At 39.5% G+C, this 19,442-nt stretch overlaps 1 protein-coding gene across 2 annotated transcripts in view; it reads left to right on the top strand.

Annotated features, from left to right (window-relative positions):
• Nucleotides 1–6,335: 6,335 nt before the first annotated feature.
• Nucleotides 6,336–19,442, top strand: part of LOC134228165 (uncharacterized) — a 172,054-nt gene continuing 158,947 nt past the window's right edge. For both annotated transcript variants that reach the window (XM_062709951.1, XM_062709950.1), the window contains exon 1: nucleotides 6,336–6,675. The gene's annotated coding sequence lies outside the window, so the exon portion shown is untranslated. The remainder of the gene's footprint in view (nucleotides 6,676–19,442) is intronic.

Raw genomic sequence — 19,442 nt, 5'->3', positions numbered from 1 at the left:
GGAGAAAAGAATATCAGGAGATACTACTCCCAAAAAGACGGTTAACACCGTTTCAACTGGGAACTCGACTCCAACCACCATCACCAAGGTTAAAACGAGGAGACTTTAACCTTGGTGATGGTAGATGGAGTCCTCTGACCTCTGGTTTCAGAGTTGTCGGTAAAAGGAGCACCGTCACTGGACTCCCAAACACTTCGAAGGCGATTAAGCTCCAAGAACGGTGGTCACCCCGCCAAATAATTAGAACCTTCAATCCGATAATCATAGCCTCCAACGTGCCTCAAATACCCACCAACACCAACACCTGTGAGCCAACGTCCGCCCCAGGAAGCCGAAGCACCATTAGACCGGAACCTTTGGACCGACCCCGGCACCTGGTAAAGACCGAGGACGAAGAAACTAAGTGCAGAGCCCTGGATTGTCGGGGCACCGGTAGACCGGACGTCAAGACCCAACCGGAACGACCGGGCCGACTTCGGCATCCAATGGACGAAGAGAGTAAGAAACGCCTGTCAAGATCCCTTGGTAGTCGGGGCCCCTCCAGTGAAGACGTCTTTCCCACACCGGAACTAGGGAACTGGGGAACTGGGGATCCTCCGGCGGATAGACGGAAGAGGAACGCATTATCCCTTATCCCCCTGCAAGCTTGTCAAGCGCAAAGCATCAAGCCGCTGTTTCTCCGGTGGACCTCGTGGGAAGCAAACCAGCTGGCGCTCTCGAGTCGCGATTTATTCCCCCGACGGACAACGTGGGATGCAAGCTGCAAAGCAACGATCAAGCGCAAGTCAGAAATCTCCAAGCTAGTACGAATCTCTCCCTCTCATCAAGGCTGCGTTCCTGGCAACCCGGGGACGTTCCACAGTGGCGGGCCCTCAACCAAATCCCGGACAAAACCTGAGTTTCCTTCAGAACTTCACCACAGAGTAATTTTGAAACGTTGAAATCATTTTGAGATTAAAATGGTTAACCGACATAATTTATGTTATCCAAGCGCTTCCGCAAGCCCAAGCCCTAGGATCTAGAACAAAGACAGCGTCCTCATTCTAACATCGCACCAGTCAATTTCCCGCTTTGGCGCAGCTATGCGCAATTCACCACACTAACCACCGGAAAATAGACAAAAAATAGATTTTAATACATAATACCAGATCTTTTCGAATCTTTCCCAAAAATAGCTTAGCCAAGTTTCATTTTCCCATATATTTGTTCAGGAGACACTTTACGGAATGAACTTCAACAAGACACCAAAAATTACATTTACAAGCTACAATAAAACAAATTTGGAACTAGCTCATTGAATATATATGTTAAATTAATAAAATATGGGCTTTTCGGAAACCACGAAAAAAAAAGTTGAGGTTTCGTCCGGCTTTCCGCCACTGTGCGTCCATCCGAGCCAGAAGTCCCAACCGTTTCCCGCAACGTTCTACCCGAAGCGTTTCAACATGGGGATCTCGTCACGCTTGAAGACGGATCACCCACCTTCTTCAATGGGCACTCTGCTACGACCATCGATGTTTCTGCGGTAAGTAGGTCCATCCTGCCGCGCTTCTCCTGGGAAGCCGGCACCGATCTGTACGGTAGAAACCACTACCCGGTGCAGATCTCCACCAATGCTCCCCCTCCTGTGGACATCAAGAAACGCCGTTGGAAATACGGTGAGTACAAGCGCACGAGCGTACGAAAGAGTACGAGCGCACCACGTCGACCGCTTGCGGGAACCAACCTACCTCGTCCCTCAACGCTTTCTCCAACATGATCATCACAGCTGCCCAGCAAACCATCCCCCAGTTCAGTGACCGTCGTGCTCTCATATGGTGGTCCGAGGAAACTCGGCGCGCTTTCAAAGGCAGACGTAAAGCCATACGTGCATTGAGGAAGCTCAGCGCCAGCAACCCTCTCAGGCCAGACGACCTGGACTTCTAGAAAGAGAAGCACAGGCAATGTAAAGTCGTCATCAGGGAGGCGAAGGCCATGCAATGGGAAGACTTCATTGATAGCATCAACCTTTCTCAAACCATCGGCGAACTATGGAGGTTAATGGAGATTAATGCGATAAGCGGTGAAACCAGGGCAATCCCTATTCACCTTGACCAGGGCAACCAAACAGTTTCTGATCCCGCACAGGTTGCCAACACTCTCGGAAAGTACTTTGCCTCCCTGGTGGCCACTTCCCAGAATTCAAAAAAAAAACATCGCCACCCGTAGCCTGACTCTCAACACCACCTTTATTCCCGCGGACCCCCCCAACTACCAGTTGAACTGGCCTTTTCAGCAGGTGAGTTGGCCCACGCACTTGCTAAGTGGAAAGATAACTCATCCGGACCGGATGTTGAAACGGTTGACGTGAGAGCGCACTTTCTCAAGCTCGTCAATGACACCTGGGAAAACCGCACATTCCCCGACGAGTGGAAGCTTCGTGGTCCCCATTTCCAAAAATAACGTGTAGGGTCGGGACCTCACCAAATATAAACCGATCTCCCTAACACCGTGTGCCTGTAAGGCCATGGAGAGAATGGTTAACCGCCGGCTCCGTGAGAAGTTGGAAGCTGATGGTAGGTTTGGCTTCCAACAGCACGCTTTTTGCTAACCTGGACAGCGTGCTACAAAACGCGTATAACGAAGGCAAGCAAGTTGACATGGTTTCTTTGAACAGTGCCAAAGCCTTTAGCAGGACCTGGACAACCTCACCGGACGGACCTTCACGGTTCTGATTGGCAGAACTGCGTCCAGAGAATTCGCCGAGGAGACCGGCGTCCCTCAAGGGTTGGTTCTAGCGGTCACCATCTTTTTGGTCCCAATGAACGGGGTTTTCGGCGTCCTACCGGCGAATGTTCACCTTTTCGGCTACGCCGACGACATTCTCCTGGTCATGGTGGGTGATACTCCTGGACGAACAAGGATGAAGACACAGGCAGGATAAAGCCATTCACCGTTGGGCTGCCTCCTTCGGGTTTATTATGAACGCCGGAAAATGCATTTGGAGCCACGTTTGCCGGAGCCGTCATCAACTTACCGGACCTTCCATCAGTCTCGGCCATGACCCCATCCCGAACAGGAAAATCGTCCACGTCCTTGGAGTAGAGATCAATCGCCGATTAATCTCGTTCCACTCTTCCGGGCTGTTAAGGTGGCCTGTAAGTCCCGGATCAGTCTGATGAAAATCCTGGCCAACATACATCGGACCGACAACAGGAACACCAGGTTAAGGGTAGGCCAGGCGATTATAGATAGTCGTCTACTCTACGTCTGGAGCTAACCAGCATTTGTTGACAGTCCTTTCCCCGGTTTTCAACAATTATGTTCGTCTGAATATTAGGTCTTTTATTAAGATAGGCCACACAATATAATAATGTTACAGCATGTATGATGCAACAAAAAGGCTCCGTTCGATTTGACTCATTTTTCCATCACTTTTTAAAATTACAGGTCGTCGTTACTATGGTGCTTGTATTCAATATTGCATGCAACAAAAAGTCCTGGTCCTTGGATGTAGAGGCTTTTGATCACAAAAATAAGCGTTTACATATTTCCATGGCGTGTAATTTTCAGAATTTTTAACTGTGCAGATTAATTTTGGAAAAACTAGGTATGCTAGGTATGACAAGTCTACATGTCCAGAAAGTTTCTTTGAAATCTGAGGGAGTGCTGCCAACATTTGTTCGAGCGAAATCCCTCATATACAAAAGACGAAGATCCGCTTTGTCAAGGCTGAACAGGCCCCAAAAAGTATTCAAAGTGATCACAGTCATAACCATTACAACCTTTTACCACGCCTTTAGACCGGTGGCTCTGAGTCTAAATAGTTCGTAGGTTAGTTCAAGCATGCTAAGGCTTTAAAATTGGGTTCTAACGCATTTCACCTGAAGTATGATTGTTTTGTGTTTGGATTCATGGAATTGCTGAAAGTGATGAAATGTTAACTTTCATAATAACTGCAATTTTCTTGAAAATTGGAAAGAGCTCTGTTTATATAAACCAAAGGCAGTTTCGGATAAAAGCCTTTATGTCACACTATTAAACTTTAATGTTTGAATAAAAAAGTATGATTTAATGGCCATTAGTAAATTCATGAGTAATTCGTCATTAGCAGCAGCCATGTAATTGAATAATGTACCAAACCTTTTTGATAATTCAACCCTCTCACCTCAAAAATGATTCCGAATTATGAAACTACTACCAATCATGGGATTCGCTCATAGCGATTACTTACTTGTCGGCGCATCAATCAACGAGGTGGTTCAAAGATACCCCACAAACCAAATTGCAAAACACTATTTCTATAACGTAATACACCTCGGCCGGTGCCGGATGACCAACCAGCCAGCATCCGTATCGAAATGTCGCACAATATCTGAAGCAAAAGAGAGCCCGCCGCCCCAGACCCAAGAAACTATGGAATCATCATCGAAGCCGAACGAAAAAGTTACGCCGCACGATAACCAAACGAACGAGCCGACCACCATCCAGAAAACTTTCTCGCGCAACATTACACGATTTATCAGTGCGCAAACATCGTCAGCACCGATGATGATCATGATCATCGCCATGCATGGTCGTCGAAGCGAATGGACGCGAAGGCAGTCGCGACTCTTGAGTTACTCACTGCTTTCCACACGAAGTGGGGAGTGCGCTCCGAATCGAGCCCGAGCGTAAAATGAAAGTGAAAATTCCACCCCCTTGCACCGGTCACGGATTCCAACAAGCGGCGGAATTTCCGAGTGACCTTCGCTTCGGCTCGGCTAGGCTATCGCAGAGTTGCTGGGTACGTGAGTGCGTGAGTCACCCAGTTCGTGATCGTGGGCACTGTGAGTGGAGATCCGTGTTTACGCAACTGCTTCGAGAACCCGTGATGTGATCATCGGCCCGGATGTTGTGCTGCTGCTGTTTATGCCGCTGAGCATAGGCCTCCTTGTTGCGATCGTGAATGAAGAGCATGGATGGTGCACAGTGGTGGACTTCTCAGTCAAAGTTGGACCGAATGCAGTAGGTACATGATTTAAATATGAAGGTAATATAATTATCAGGTTCTTTCAAAGCCCTACATAATGGTTAAAAAAAACCTTAATAATAAACAATTTCTCTGATGAATATTCATTCAATGTGGCTTATGATATTTTTCTTTTAAATGTATTTTATTCGCGTCGTAATTGACAATGCATGAAAATGAATCTTGAGTTGCAAGCACAATGAAGACATAATACCAGGGAACTTGGGAATATTTCCCACCTGAAAAAATCCTAGACCAAACCGCGAATCGAACTCGCCATCACGGGATTGACAAACCCATCTTTCACCGATATCGCAAGCCTAACTGGAGATCAAATTTAACATATCATTCGACCCATGTAGTTCGATACATATATGAAAGCGGTAAAGCTATCAGTACACTGTTTGTCATAATGACAAATATTTGTCAAGTCAGCCTGATATTCATGTCGATTTCTAATCAGTCTAATAGATATCCGGTAGAATGGCTCAGATTAGTATTATACTTTTGTCAATTTTTTTGATGAGACTCAGTTCTTGTGAAATTTAATACAAAATGATATGCTGAAAACCGCGATAAGATTAGTGTTAACCCGGCGAATTTATTAGCATTGCTTGTTTCTTTTACCCTAGAAAAGAAATAAATTCACCCTTCACTCCAGTAAAATACTAATAACTTTGCCTAATAAACTCTAATCTTCTCACGGTTTTCAGCATTGCATTCTGTATTTAATTCTTCATCGTGCCGTCTAACTTCAAATCACTTTTCGATGTTTCTATACATACATTTTTTCATATAAACTTCCAACGAGTTTAGCACCGCCCAAACGCGGGCTTAAGAGCTCGAAAAACCTCAAATAATGGCAATTTTTAATTAAGATAAGTTAAATTTCCTATACTCAGCACTAATTGCCAAATTAGGATACACACCACCCAAAAATGGGTTCAAATATCAGCATTTCATAAACTTAACGAATTATAAAAAACCACTATAATTAGTAATTCGTCGATTACAGTATTCTGAATTTTGACAAAAATACCTTGATTGATAGTCAGTTTTAATGTTATCATTAGTTAGCCTAAACCGATCTATGTAACTGAAAAATTCAAAATTCAATTAATATGAGAGATGCCTCATGAATAATATCCAACCCTTGAGTTTATGAGCCAGTCAAATTGGATCGAATGCCGGCCACTTTGCGATGCTGAGGTGGACCCGTGAGTAAGACCTCGACGGTGGCGCGTACGATCGCGATCGGCGCGAGAGTGAAAGAAAAGAAAGTGGGAGAGCGAACGGAGACCCCCATCAGGTCCGAGCGGTAGGTAGTAGAGTGAACCAACGTGGTGCGCATCGTTTAGTTTGGAAGTACTTTTTAACACTGACGGTTGGTTGAGCTCTCGTAGAGCGCACAAGCCCAATTTTCAGGACCAGAGCAAGTGCACGGATCCCTAGGACGGTTTCCTTTCAGTCAATTTCGCCAAGAGCGGTTGTTGTTTTTCGGGGGAAAACGGTTGTGCGATTCGTTCAGTCGCAGGCGCGAAGCACTTTCGAGCTTACTAGTTCAGTAATCGAACAGATTGTGCCGCATTCGGGTGGATTTTGAATTTGTCTCGAATTATTAACCGTGTCGCAGTTTATTGTCCGGTCGGAATTTTACGTGCGTTGATTGCAAGTGCTAATACTGTGTAAGTTCCTTGATGTTTTCTATTTCTAGAGATCATGTGTTTCGTTTAAAGGGAATCTAATGCCATGAAGTTATTTTGCAATATTGTGTGATACTTTGGAATCGCGAAATCCTCAGCTGGAAGTCGCTTTACCAAACGACAAAATATTCAAACCAATTTCAGTGATGCTGCAAAATGCCACAAAACACAACTGAATGAAACACTAGAAAATCTCGCACGGATGCCTGTATTGTTTACCAACTCTCCGCATTGATTGAAGTGAAATTTATATCTGAAAAAGGTGTGAATTTTCAACTCACGTGAAGGCGCCCGGATGTAGGGTAATCTTTCCGAAAGCTTATTCTTCGGAATGCGAGATTATGCATCGTAATGGATACCAGTTTTAATCGTTCTCGTGATTTACGTGTTAAGTGCTCTAATAGAATGATCCTAACTTATAAAACAACACTATTGGATTTCTACTAATACAGAAGAGTATACCACGCTGTGAATTTGTAAGCAGGTGTAATCAAGTCCAAAAACACGTTGGAGGAACGCGTTAAGTTTATGCGAAGCGCAAGGTGAAAACGGCAAATACAGTTTTACGGTTTTCTATTCGTCTTTAATCGCTACATGCTACCGAAAGTGTGGAGTATGAGGAACCTGAATTATTTATAAGAAATTATCGAGCTTTGCTTCCTCCTCGGGGAGCCTGTGATCATCGGTGTCGGTCGGTACTGACCGTAGTGACCTATATATCAATCGAGCAGCCTCGATGAACGCAAGTGCAAAAAGAAGCAAGCAATACATAGTAATTGTGCCTAGCGATGCGTATCGTCTATGTGTGCCGGAGAAACTTACATCGAATGTGACTTGATTTAAGCGGGACCACGTGGTGATAGCGAAGAAACTGATGGAACGAATAGGGATTGTTCTTGGTCCACGTGCAGAACAGTAGTTCACCATTCTGCAACATGCGAATATGCTTTTCGTCAGGCCTGACGATCAAGTGACAGAGAACCAGGGTATGGTGAAAGTGACCGTCATCTCGATCCATGCGGCTGGAAGTGTGTAGTGACAAAAGCCCAAGAGAGATCCGCGTGTGTGGCAGAGCAGAAGATTTCCTTGGGGCGAACCAGCAAGTGAAAGTGAAACGGGCTTAAACGAGAAAGACTGGATTGCAAGTTGACGCAAGCCGGTCGGTAGGCAGGTTAAAGAAACAATGCGAAGACCGACTATCGCTGGAAGTGCTAACTTTGGCAGGAACAGCGCGGGAACCGGAGAGTGGATGAGTACTATTTACACAAGACGTGCAAAAGAGAGATAATTTTGTGAACATCGCCGATCAGCATTCGAGTGGCGGGTCTGACTGCTTCCTGTTCGTTGTTTAGACAACAAACTGCTATGAAGCTGGGGGTTCGATGGATCTCTGCACTTTCTACTGCAGATACGTTGGTTATTTTCACAGATGCGTGTCGATAATTATGAAGTGCGAAGGTTCACTTAATTGAACTGTTTGACTTGATTGGGAAATAGTGTTAAGTGAGCAAACGAATTAACGTTTAAAAAGAAAAAGAAATCGAAAACGTCATGGAGTGAATAAACGATTTACATAAGGCTAATTTTGTCTGCATTCTAAGTTCTGCCATTGGCTTGAAAACCAATGAAATCGACAATCTTGTACTATAACTCATTCATATCAAAATGTAGAGTTCAGGTGAATCGTTCTGATATAGCGGAGTTTTAGCAATAAGACAATACTATTATTTTAGCGTATCTGTCGGGAATTAGATCGTGGACGGACGTCCATAGAAACATTTACGTGTAATGTTTCCACTCCAAAGACTTATTCGCTATAATGAGCGATCTACCGTAAACTAGAAAGGAACATCAAAGCAATCGAAGCCTGCGGTTTAAAATTTAATTTACTTACAATTACAGCTTTGAAACAAATCTCGTAAGAAGTCTTCCATTATATTATCGAGCTTCTGCAATTCTGCAATAATTATCGCGTACCTTATTTCGGCTTTGCAAAGATATTTTTCTCCTTTCTGTCAACTGGTGGAGTATTTATCTGGTCAAAAACGAGTTCATTTTTGTTTTAATGTTGCTAATGAGAAAAGATTCTGGACAATAATTATAGCTTGACAAGATTATCGCTTTATTTAGTGCTCAAAGCCACCATATTAAAAATCCAACTATACATGCATCATGAATTTCATACTACACGGAGTTTAAGTTGCATGAAGTTGCATAATTTAGGGTTGTGCAGTTAACTTCAAAAAATTTTTTTGTTTGAAACAACAATGAACTTGGTAGTTTCGAATGACAACTGAAGCAACAAACATAGAATATAGTTGTTTTGAACTAGAAAAAACTGTTACCTGTTACCTGTTGTTTTTCTTGTTCGTTCAATATTTTTAATGGACTGATACAATTAATTGTAAGCAGAAATAATTATTTTCATAATGTCAGGCTTAATTCATTAAAAACGCATGAAACTGTACATAAAAATAAAAACATCCATAAATACATTTTGTTTCTCGTGGGGAATCAATGGAGCTTAGACGGCGCCATACCGGTTAGCAAGTTTACTCAAAAGTTCTGTATGATCTGATATCGGAATGGATTAGCATTGCATGAATATTATATAATTTGGCACCTTTGGGAACAAACTTGAAAAATAATTTAATCGGGACTCGGAATATTTGTATTCCGACCGTCCGATGGGGTGTTATTTTGTTGCACATGGTGAATACTCATGGCTCCTGAAACAAGAACGGGAATATGTAGCATAGTTAAATATTAGCAAGAAATGAACTAGTTTAGATGCGTACCTTTTTGAATATTAAGTTTTTCTAGGATCAAAATGCAAAAAAAAATGCTGAAATGAGTTGAGCAACAGACTTTTAGCATAACATTTGCACTAACAAGTGATTTCTCTAGCTAACACTTTCATTAAGAACAACCTAAAATATTGTTGTAACAAACATAGATATTGATTTGAAACAAATAAAATACTAGTTTCTCTGGGCTATTGTAAACTGAGAAAGCTATTTGATTTAAACAAATATGTTATTTTGAAGCAAATATTTGATTGAAAACAACATTAATTTAAGTGTGAATTTCAACCAACAACAGAATGGTTGTTTTAAACTAAACAAATTATTCTCCGTGTAGAGAGTCCATCCCGGGACATCCCGGGATGAAAAAAAACCGAGATTTGCAAAGTTTCGTGATTTTCCGTATCCCGGGAAACATTAACTGGAATCCCTAAAATTAAACGACTTAAAGAAATCAAATAACTATTATTTTTCAAGAAGTCTCAAAACTCTGCAAAAATTACTACAAATAGTTGTGCTTTTCTGTACTTCATAGAAAGCTATGCCCGAATCTCGCCATTAATAATGCGCCAAAACAATACAATCAACTGCTACAAACTGCGAACGCGTCTTTTCCAACAAGCCAACAAGCAGACAGGATTTAGACAAAAAGGTTGAGATAGGCAAAATAATGCGAATGCGAAAAAGACAGAATTTCTCAATACATTTTGGTACATGTATGTGGAGAAAAAATCTTTTTGGCCAAATGATTTTTACTCTGGGTCAGAAAAAAATGTATTTTGAAGGGAAAATTTACAGAAGTAATGAAGAAATGTATTCCTTGTCTTGAATTTGTTAAACCGTCTAAGACGAATTAAGTACTGTCCATTTAATTCCACCAGTTAATTTTCGTTATCTTTGCAGATACGTATTTCGACCACAACTGTGTGGTCGTCTTCAGTGTCTTGTACTTGACTCGACTAAGTCGAGGGGGTTTACCAATCAAAACACGATCAATATGAATTTCTGAATGTATTCCATGTGCACATAATGAATAACTTAAACTTTTGGCCTGTGTGTATTTTCCAATGCAGAAGCAGACTTGCTGGTCCACGTTGAAACAGCATCACCTCATCGTTGAACTGTGTCGAAGTGTTAAAGTTAATTTAGTGTACCTTAAGGCATTTGTACAGTCGAACAGATTTTCTAAATAAATAAACGATTTAAACTCCAATTTTCTTTTTTTACAAAAAGTTCCCATCAAACTTGCAACAATACATTTTTTTTTTATTACTCTATTTTCGTGATTTTTAATCAACAATACACTCGAATAGTGTTAATGGGAATTTGACAGTAATTTACGACCGTCTAAGACGAGTTTAGTACTCCCATTTAATTCCACCAGTTATTTCGATATCTTTGCAGATACGTATTTCAACCACAACTATGTGGTCGTCTTCAGTGTCTCGTACTTGACTCGACTCTGCAAAGATATCGAAATAATTGGTGGAATTAAATGAAGAGTACTAAACTCGTCTTAGACGGTTGAATACATTCCACTAAAAAGAGCTCAAATATTTTTTCTGAGTAATTTACGATTTGTCAAAAGCAACCGCTCACACTGAAGGTTTATATATTACAGGGGCATAGGCCTAACTAGAGTCTCGGTCTAGGAGGGGCCATGGCACCAGCCGGTGGGATGTAATTTTCAAAGGCGATTTAAAGCACTGTACGCATGGATTGCAATAGAAATTGTCTGACTAAGTTTATCGCTCATTCGTCCTAGAACTAACATAAAAAAAATCGCGAATAGTACAATTGATTTCCAATGATGCTGTGATTTCTTCAAAACGCTGTGTCTGTGTCAACTTGTCTTCTCCATGTTACTAAATGTGGTTAAGTGTGTAATCTAAAATTCAAGAATCTTCTTCGAATTATCTAAAAATGGAATTCGATATGAGTATATTTCTGAAAGTTTTCAAGCATTTCCATGATTACTTAATGCATAAAGATCTCGATTTTTTTTAAACTTGAAATTTTTGAAACTCTTTAGATGTGGAATAAATTCCACGAAATTTTGTCATAATCAATAGAAGTATTCATGCAATTCCAAAATGTATGCTATGTGCTGAAATAGTTAAGTACCGATGAACATAAGTTTGGAATCCTAAAGTGTTTTTTATGAGTCATAAATTCCATGAGTCATAAAATTATGAGTCATAAATCAAATTCCAGAATAACATAGGGTTTTTGTAGTTACTGACGTTAGGAAGAGGCTTCATTATGGTTTTCTGAATAGGTGAGAGATTTCTCTGCAAAAATCAAAGAGACTTGAGAAGCAACCAAATCGATCTGAATTGTGCTGCAAAAGAAATGTTTTCTGATACGAACTGGTTTCTAAATCTTTTTTTTATCCTAAAAACAAATTCTAACTAAAGCAGGCACAAAATAGTTTTCCGATGATCCTTATGAAATCGCCAAAAAATTAAATGGAACAAGATCTTTTGAGGATTATAAAAATATTTCTTTAATGCAATCTCTGTTGTGAGTGCGAAGGTTGCCTAAGTTTTGTCCTAATACTTTCAATGGAATACGTTGTTGATGTTTCTGTCATTGTAACGAAGATTTTTAAGTTTTATAATTTTATATCTTTCTGTGCCAGAATTATATAGCGAGAGCAAAAAGCTCCATAAGAATTTGATCAACTGTTTTGCGGCATACCTTGCGATTAACTCGAAGATTTTCGAAAGAATGGTCGTTCGAAATTTCATTGACCGGATTTGTGTACATGTGCTCATTTTGATGTAGTTGCTTCAGTCTTTTTTGAAGTGGATGACTACTATTAATAGAACAGAAATATTTATATCTTAATACAATTATGTTTTTATGTTTCTGCGACCAGGATACTAGTCAAACAAATGCAGAACAAATTTATTATTTTAAGCTAGCAACTGAATTAGAAGCGGCATTGTTTTTAGCTTAAAAATCGAGAAAATGTTCCCGGGGGTCCAACTTAAATATTTCTATGCTTTGCTGAACAAATGGTCATAGATGTGATAACGCAACAAAAAATATGTTTATAGAATTCATAATCAAAATTAAGAAATATGTAAATGGAATAAAAACTGACTAAGTTGGAATTACTTTTCAAAATTTTCTGGGGGGGCACAAGTAGGTCTGGAGGCCCCCCCCCGCCCTTCCCTTATTTACGCCAATGTACAGGGGTTAGACAAAAAGGTTATATTGGACAAAATTATGTCGAAATTCAAATCGCCATAGCTTTGCTAAAAATATTCCGATTTTTATGAAACCGAAACCATTGGGCGCAAAAACTCTTCTAGTTTTCTAATAAATCTTAGTTAATTTTAGATCGGTCCAAAAATGCATTTTTTTCTACTTGTCACTTTATGTGAAGTTTACTTTCAACATCCCTCATGTTTTCCCCAGAAACTAGAACTCATTTGCTGTCCAATGCAATTGAGTCTGCAGATCAAGTATCCGGCAGGCATACGCAGAGATATGGCCCTCTCCGTGAAAACATCTTCGACAAATCTGGGAAAACGAAGAAACATTTTTTCGTTGAAATCCGAAAGGGTTCCTCAGAAAATTCGACATATTTTCGGAAAAAAATGTCAAAGAATCCAAATAAAATCCTACAAATACACTGGGCAGAATAAAAATAGCAGCACCATGTTTTTTGACAATATTTTCTGAAATTATGAAAAGATTATGATCGTTTCAGATCAGAATACTAGCGCGGTCTGTTTCACAACTTTTTAGTTCATTTGTACTTTGATATTTAGGACAACCCTCACGGAATCCAAACTCAAAAGTACTTACGTTGGCACACCACTCAATACGGAAGCTCTAATTTGTCTCCCCCTGTCTGTTGGTTTTCCCTTACATATGTCTTCTTCTTTTCGTTGTCCCGTCTATGTTTTTTTTTGTCTTTCTTTGCAGATCGACGCTAATCTTGAACAGCAAAACAAGTCACATCGTCAACAACAATTCAGTACATTAAGATTCTTAAAACCTTTCCTTTCCCTATATTTGTAATCCTTAACCTCGAGTAAGCCGCGAGTACGTCGGTTACCCTATCTAACTCTAGTAAATGTAGAATTATTATCGATGTAAAAACAATTGTTAAAAAAATATCAAAAGTTTCGGCTCCGTAACGCCCAATGGCAAATGAGCCTATCAAATAAACGAAAGATTCAAAAAAAATACGGAAGCAACGCACAACTGTCATTTTTATAATTTAAGCTTTACTGCGTCGCTGCATGCGTACTTTTAAGTTTGGATTCCGTGGGGATTGTTCTCAATATCAAAGTACAAATGAACTGAGAAGTTGTGAAACCTTTTCTATCAAATAAACGAGCACGAATAGACCAGAGGTTTTCTAAATAATTAGGGCCCCAGGAACATTTTTTTCTCTTGGTTTTTATTTGTACAGGTGGCTTTTAATTTTAAATAACCACCTGCTGGAACATGCTTAACTTTCAAGAACATTATGTTTTGTCTAAAAACCAGTTAGGCGCTGTGAGTGCTCTTATTTTGCTGGAAAGTTAGCTCTGATTGGGCCTATCAATTACTCACCGGGTTTGTAGAAGCTTATCTCTAGTAATTCGACGTAATTTTCCGACTTAATCTTCGTCAATATCTACACCACTTAAAGATTTACCCTGAATGAAAAAAAAAACTCTCTAATCCACAAGAACACCATGGTTTTTTCACGCTTTTGGAATTAATTAATTTCCTGGTTAACCCGAATTCGCTCAGCTTTTCAAATATTGAATTATCCTTGATTTTTTTTTTGTTAGACCAACTCATTTTTTTATTGATGATGAAGGTCTTAAACGGCTAAAAAAATTGATTTACTGTTGTTGTTGGTAAAAGGTGGTGCTTCAAAAATGCCTTCATTTTTACCATCAGCGCCGAGTTCGATTACAGTCCGCGTTGTTGACAATTCCCCGAATGCAATTTCCCGAAAATAAAGCATCTCTTAGGGGCCCCACACACGCTCCGACATGTTGTACAACTTTGACTCCGCCTCCAACTGTTAGACAATTCGACTTTAATCCTGGGGGCGGAGTCAAATTTGTACCACACGACGGAGCGTGAATGGGGCCTCTAAGGGGCACCTCACAAACACATCTTTGTGATCGACTGTATGCTTCCGAACAGGGAAATGTTCAAAGATACGTTCAAGAGTGTCTTCTTGGAGATGATCAGCTGGAAATCCTTCGATAGTATTGGATTTTATCTTTGTTATTGCCCGGAATGAGGCAATAGTGAATGAGATTTCTTCTTTAAAAATAATGCATTTGCATTTGTTAAAGAATGTTTTGAAAATCCTCAAAATCATCCAATTTTTTTGTTGTTGCCCCCTCAAAATACATTTTTGAGCAAAAACATCCCAGGGGGGGGAGACATAATTGATTTTAAATATTTGTATCGGCCTAATGCGTAGAAGTAAGGTTATTTGTCAAATGTTGAACGGCTAATTTTTCGCCTATTGTTGAACGCTCGTGCATTTGTTATGGGCATTCAACAATTGGCAAAAAAAGCCTTTTAACATTTGGCAATTTCCCCTAAGTGTTTTCTGAGAATAGTGAAACAATGAATTTAATTCTTTCTTTAATAACATGTGTCGGCCCCCTACTATAAGGTTTTGGTGGGTGTGGTCCATTTTCAAAAACACGGCGTTTCCACAAAGTATGAAAATGGTAGATGTGATCCCTTCTTCTGAAGTAGGGGTTTGCTCAAAATTAGGCAAAGGTGAATGAGATTTCTTTTCTAGAAGTAGGCATTTGCCCGCAATAAGGATGAATGAGATCTTTTTGCTTTTTTTCTTTGGTGTTGGCGAATTTGGTTAAAATAAGGAAAAAATATAATGGATCGCTTCTTAAGCAATACGAATTTATTCTAAAACATTTTGCCGAATTAATTTTCGCTGGATATCAAGGAGTGTAATTGTCGCTGAAAAATACGAAAAACAAGCAACAAATGAGAATAGCGAAAATTTGCATAGGATAAAGACAATGTTGCGTTCCGTTTTATTTACAAACTCACTATCTCTGGATTGGCAATCCTACACCTTTGCTCGCACGAGTAACTAAGAAGAATGCATTTAGGGAATTGTTACAATTAGGGAATTGTTATTCAGAGAAAATGCATTCGGCGAACTGTCGTACAATCGTTGTAATCGATAAGACAAAAATATCTGGTCACGCCTTTCCTTGAATAAGAAATAAAGCCGCATATTCTGGCCCATACATAGATGGGTACAATATGTAGCGTTCAAGTGAATCGTTTTCCTGAAAATCTCTCAACCGTTTGTTACGAAATTTTTAGGGACTGAAATACAATTCGTAATCTTAGTCTACTTATGAATATTTCACTTTCATTCTGCAACACATCCAAATGCTTGAACTTTTTTCTAAAATGCACTCATAATATTTTGTACAAGACCTTAACCAACATTTTTCAGCTTTCAACCTGTCCCGTAAAAAATATCTCGTTTGAATCGATTGTTTGACTTAATTAAGGTCAACAATCACAAAGAACCCATATTTTTAAGGCCTCCAACTGTTTCAAAAATCTAATTCGAAAAATCCAAAAAGTATTGTGCCCTGCAACAAAATGACTACTTTCGTGATCATTTTTCCAGGCTTCCACATAGGGGTAATGACGGCTTTGGCAGGTTTTGTTCTATTATTGGCAGGGTTTTTTTATGACTGATTATGTTCAAATTTGGCCCAAACGTTCCTTGTATATCAAAGAATATTGTGGCCAAATTTCATAAAATTCGGTCGACAAAAACCCCCCTGCCCCCCTGTTCCCCTATCTGAAAAACGTATCAGCAGTACAAACACATTCACCGCTACAAACCACCACGTGGCGATAAATTTTTCAAAATTATCAATGTAGCTTTTTTGCTACAGGTATGTTTTTCTTTGGCGACTATCTGGCGCTTATATTTGGTTGCGACGAAAAATAAATCGATGGGATGACTTTTTTTATGCGCGGTGCAATACTAAATTGTGAAGAATAGGCTTGATGCTCTTGTGGTACAAATCTGGAGAATATCAGGCTTAAAAATTAATTTCAACACTTTTGATTTTTTTTAATTTTTTTTTGCGTGGAAGCAAAACATATGGGTTCTTTAGAAAGTTGTCCTGAAATTAATCAAATAATAATGTTGAGGTCATAAAAGAGTTGACGGAAGAGATCAATTAAATATTGTTTGGTCCGTAATGACGATTTCTGGATGCTTTTGAAGCTTGTGTTCACATTATGGCCAAGCATCTTTCGATCGACCACAATTCTGATGATTTCTGGGGTTATTGGTACAAAATTGAATTATTAATTTTTTTAAAGAGATTTGGGTTGTTGAGGTGAGTGTGCAAAATTTTCTCGCGCACGTGCTGTTCTTTCTACTGTATTTTTTGAATGACTGGAACGGTAAACAGTGCGATATGTATGGACCAGATGTGAAAGTTGTCTTCATGGCGTCGAATGTTGTCACTCGTGAGGGAATAGGCAAACAAAAAATTAATGCAAATAAAAAAATACTCAAGTGGATTAAGACTACGGCGTAGAAAACTACACAGATTTTCATAAACAATGTCAAACTACATACACTGGTGATAGAAAGTTTAGCATTAGCATTGTTACGGTGTAATTCGTAGATTGGACACTAGTGATACTCATGTTTTACTTTTGAGATCCTTATCTAGATTGCTATGAGAAATCAAGAAGTGGAGTGGTCCTTGATTCCAGTCTTAAACAAAAATAACAAAAGCATGAGGATTACTACTCCTGGCCACGACCATCTTCACCGTAACTAGGGAAAGGAAGGAAGTGTTGATGTGATACTTACTTAACGAGAGGCCACCGACTTAGCGACACCCTCATAAGTGCCACGGAGTTGGATAATGAGGAAGGTATTCGTTGGGTCAGGATTTGCCTGTAGCTGGCAATGTGATCGTGATAATTCTTACCCCGTAACACACCACGTAAAGGTGGATACCCAACGTTACGGGTCCTATGAAAAGTTTAAAACCAAAAATCCATGCTTTATTTTCAAACAGAATAGTCATGGGACAGCGATTAGATTGACTGACATACAGCTCAAAATGACTAGAATTTTCAATCAATTAAAAGATAACTTGGGGCTGTATCTGGAGCTTATTTTAGGCTGCGATAAAAAATAGCAGAATGAAAAATTGTTTTATGCACTGTACACCACTTTCAAGAGACTGTATACAGTTAGACGAAATTTGAATTATTATAAGTTAAATATTCTATGTTGCTCGAAAATTACATTTTTTGCTGTCAATTTAGCTTTTGATTTATATATCGTTTAATTTTAAACACGATTTGCATGTGTATATATTCGTCAGCCAGGACAGTACTTCTACACTTATTGTAAAATAATTTAAAAATATTTGAGTTCCTACAATGTTGGATTTTACGGACTTATGCGTACATAATTTAGACAAGGCAAGTGAATTGAACAAGCTGCTTTAATTGAACGCCAATTGAACGTCTAAACACCTTCCTTCAGCTCACTTGAACGTAAAGAGAGTTCAACTTTTGGCGAGTTAATTAAATTCAACTGAGTTGTCCAGCTCACTTGCCCTGTCAAAACGTAGCATTATGGTTGACTCGACCTGGCATCAGCACTGGTACGAATTCTCCCGTTTTTTATGATCGTTCCACCATATCACTCACATGTTTTTACAAATGTGCACAACAAACGGGAGCTGCTATTTTAAAGACCTAGTCATATTTTCCATTATTCCTTCTCTACCACTGTACGCTATCAGACAGTTTCCAGCCAACCAGTGCAGTATGAAAGTGTTCCAACTGACCAGACCTGTTCAAGAGTCGAATAGCTTCGCAAGTACCGAAATTTCCCAATCCCAATTCTTGCGTAATGAAAGTGCCTTCACAGCCGCTATGCCACGGCATGGTCCCATTTACAGTTGCGTACATCAACTACCAAAATTCCAACATGGTACATTCATGCACTCGTCAACATGAAGCTGGCTGCTAGTAGTTATCCGCAGCCGTAGGGCAAAACTGACGGTTTGACCGATTTGCTCGCGCGCTAAATTACAGTAACGAGCCATTAAGTTACAAGCATACGGCGACGGCCACATTTTTGCGACAGGAGTCCAAATTCCGCCATGATCTTTAAAAGCTACATGCTTGTGCTATAACTTCATCGTGTGTTTCTTGAACCAATAACAGAAATTAAGTTCCTGACGAGATTATCTTCCACCACCCTAAACCGGGATAGTCATTTGGTAGTGTAAAAACGAAATACCTAATAATCCATATCGAACTGTGGTCGGATAATCATTAGGCATTGTCCGATCGGAACAAGGCCACGGTCTAAGTAAAGTGATTGTTCGTTACGGCGGGAAAGGGATTATGTAATGCATCGAGGTAGATAGATGTTCTTAATCAATATCAGATTTACTTTTAGATCTACCCATTACGAATTGTTAATATGTTGAGATTTGGGAATCAACAAATCTACCACAATGTATTGAAGTAAAGATGCTTGGTTTGGGTTAGTTACAACACTTCATAAACTGGTAACAAAAGGGAAAATGTGTTGCTGCAAAACAAAAAAGTATGATATAATAGATAGAAAGGTATTTTGTCTATTTTTCTATTCTTGATCCGAATAGAGCTTGCTTCACTGGTAACTGATTCACTTTTTTTCATAGTTGAAAACGCTGTTAGTTGAGTATTAAACCATGACAATCTCGATGTGAGATGGGATTTCTGTAGTTTTGATAAATATTGTAATTAACAAGCAAAAGATTTCAAATATTTGCTAACGATAAAATGGGAAATTGATTATATCAAATTATTGAAAACAAAGGATAGAGACTCAAATGAGAAGAGAATTGGTTATAGTGAAATCGATATTTTTTCAAACAATAAAAA

This window comes from Armigeres subalbatus, chromosome 3, assembly GCF_024139115.2.
Source record: "Armigeres subalbatus isolate Guangzhou_Male chromosome 3, GZ_Asu_2, whole genome shotgun sequence".
In the NCBI taxonomy this organism is placed as follows: Eukaryota; Metazoa; Arthropoda; class Insecta; order Diptera; family Culicidae; genus Armigeres; species Armigeres subalbatus.
The sequence above is the reverse complement of the archived record's forward strand: the minus strand, read 5'-3'. Positions and strand labels throughout refer to the sequence as shown.